Here is a 2,840-nt window from a genome sequence, read left to right on the forward strand (position 1 = left end):
GTAGCTCCAACTTAGAAGCAACCCCAGGCTGCCAAGGACAGATGAGTGACTAACAAAGTTGTGGTCTATATACACAATGGAATATTACTCAGCTCTGAAGAAGAGTGAATTTATCTTCTTCACCTCATCTTGGATGGAGCTTGAAAGAATCATGTGAAGTGAGATCAGCCAGAAAGAGAAGGAAGAATATGGGATGATCTCACTCATAGAAGTTAAGAAATAAGAACAGAAAGAGACATCAGAAAGGAAACCTTGGATGGGGTTTGATGTATTGCAGCAAAGCAAATGATTCTGGGGAGGTGGGAAGGGGCCAGAGCTGTGGGTGAGAGTGTGTGACAGGAAGATGAGAAATTGTACCTTGGTGTCAACTACTGTCCTGTAAACTGTGGACCCACAATAAAGTCATATACAGGATTATTTAGTAAGCGAACAGGAGTATCCTGCAGCATAGGCGGTACCAGGGGTTGAACTCAGGACTTCGTTCTACCACTGCACTCCCAGCTGCCACCCGCACAGATATTGGGCTGCTTGACTGGATGCTGGAGCAGTCTCCTCCTGGGAACACGGAGGGCAGATCTCGGGCTGGGTGGGAGCGGGAATGGTAGTCCCAAGGCGCCGGCTCCCAGCTCTGGCTTCCCCTCAGCCCATGGACGCGGGACCCAGCAGCTTCCATGTGTTTCTGGGTCTCAGTCTCCCCACTTGAGAAATGGACTCCAGCTGGCTTCTTCTGTCTGGAGCTGCTAAGAGGCAGAAGATGCCCTGGGCAGAGACCTGGAAGCCGGAAGGGGGGCAGTGCAGGTGTGGTCACAGGGCTCTGGGGTTCTGCTCCGAGTGGGTCAGTGGTGGAGGGTGGGGGCTGTCTCCTGCACCTCGGGCTCCTCCCCTGGACACCTGGGGGACAGCTGGGGCGCACTGTCCTGACCTTACCTGTGGGCCCAGTGAGAGGGGAAGGCTGGGGGCAGGGCCGCACAGAGGGTCTGCTGGGGGTGTGAGGCCACTGTTCTGTGTCTGTTTTCACAGGGGCTTCACAGCTCCTGACTGGCTTTTTCAGATAGAAAGACGGGCGTGGGGGAGGGGGGAGGAGAGAGAGAGAGTTAGAGGGGAAGGGAGAAGAAAAAGGGGGAGGGGACGTGGGGGTAGATACCCTAATGGTTATGCAAAAAGACTCTCATGTCTGAGGCTCCAAAGTCCCAGGTTCAATCCCCTGCACCACCATCAGCCAGAGCTGAGGAGAGCTCTGGTAAAATAATAAATAAATAAATAAAATAATAAAATAGAAAGGGGGAGGGGAGAAGAGAGAGAAGGAGAGGGGGAGGGGATGAGGGGGAACAGGGAGAGAGGGAAGGAGAAGAGGGGGAGAGAGAAAGGGGAAGGGGGAGAGGGGGAGGGACAGAAACCAGAGCATCACTGCAGCATTTGTGGTGCTGGAGATCAAGCAAGAGCCACCCCACCCCATTTTGTTTCCTAGGGTTTATTTCGTGGCCTGAGCGGGCGCTCGTGTCCCTGGCCTCTCCTCCCGGCCACTGCCTGACCCCCATCTTCACTGCAGATGGAGCCTCTGGGCTGTGACCAGCACACAGCTCTCGCCCACTGGGCGGGATTTGAACTCACATCTTCTCTGTTCTGGAGGCCGACTCTGAAGAGTGTGTGCTGCCTCCTCAGCGTGGGGCTGCTCCTGACCAGCTGCCGCCTGACTCAGCCTCTGTGGGTGGCCTGTGCGTGGGCAGGACGGCCCTGGAGACCAAATATGGCCAGAGCGGCCTTTGGAGCCTGATGGTCCAGGCCTGCCCCTGCCCCCGCCCTGCCCCTGCAGTTCTGCTATGCACACAGCCTCCGGCTCTGCCCGCCACACTCAGGGAGCACCACGCTCAGAGCCCCTTCTCACGGGATGGGAAGGAGGCCAGGGAGGCCAGTGTCATGTCCCAGCCCCTGCCCCAGGCCTTTGGGTCCAGGCCTCTGCTGAGTGCAGCCTCCTTCTCTCTAACCAGCTCCTGATCCTTTATTTCTTTTAGAATTTTTTTTTACCAGAGCCCTGCTCAGCTCTGGCTTATGGTGTTGTGGGGGACTGAACCTGGGACCTTGGAGCCTCAGGCCTGAGAGTCTCTTAGAGTTGGCAGTCAGCTGAGGTAAAGAACAAACACCTCATCACAGACCCCTGCAAGCGTCAACCCGGCTTTGACCTGGCACGTTATGACTGGGCCCTCCTCAATTGCTATCGAACAGGCCATGGCCGGTGCGCCGCTATGTTCCATCGCTGGGGAGCCAGAGACGACCCGAACTGCCCCTGCGGCTACAGACAGACTATGACCCACATAGTCAACGACTGATACCTCTCCAGATTCAAAGGAGGTCTCGAAACTTTACATCAGGCTCAACCTGACGCTGTTGACTGGCTGCGGAAGAAGGGCAAACGTTAGAAGAAAACCATTATGCTATCTACTCCAGTCCTTTTTAGAAACTAAATCTCTCTATATATATATTTATTTATTCCCTTTTGTTGCCCTTGTTGTAGTTATTATAGTTGTTGTTATTGATGTCGTCGTTGGATAGGACAAAGAGAAATGGGGAGAGGAGGGCAAGACGGTGAGGGGGCTTGAACCGGGATCCTTATGCCGGTCCTTGCACTTCACACCACCTGTGCTTAGCCCATTGCGCTACCGCCTGACTCCCCTGTTCCTTTCTTTTTTTTTTTTTTTTTTGTTTTTAACTTTAACTTTCTTTTTTAAAAATATTTTTATTATCGGGAGTCGGGCAGTAGTGCAGCAGGTTAAGCGCATGTGGCGCAAAGCGCAAGGACCGGCATAAGGATCCCGGTTCAAGCCCCCGGCTCCCCACCTGCA

The sequence above is a fragment of the Erinaceus europaeus genome, chromosome 6, assembly GCF_950295315.1.
Source record: "Erinaceus europaeus chromosome 6, mEriEur2.1, whole genome shotgun sequence".
Classification (NCBI taxonomy): domain Eukaryota; kingdom Metazoa; phylum Chordata; class Mammalia; order Eulipotyphla; family Erinaceidae; genus Erinaceus; species Erinaceus europaeus.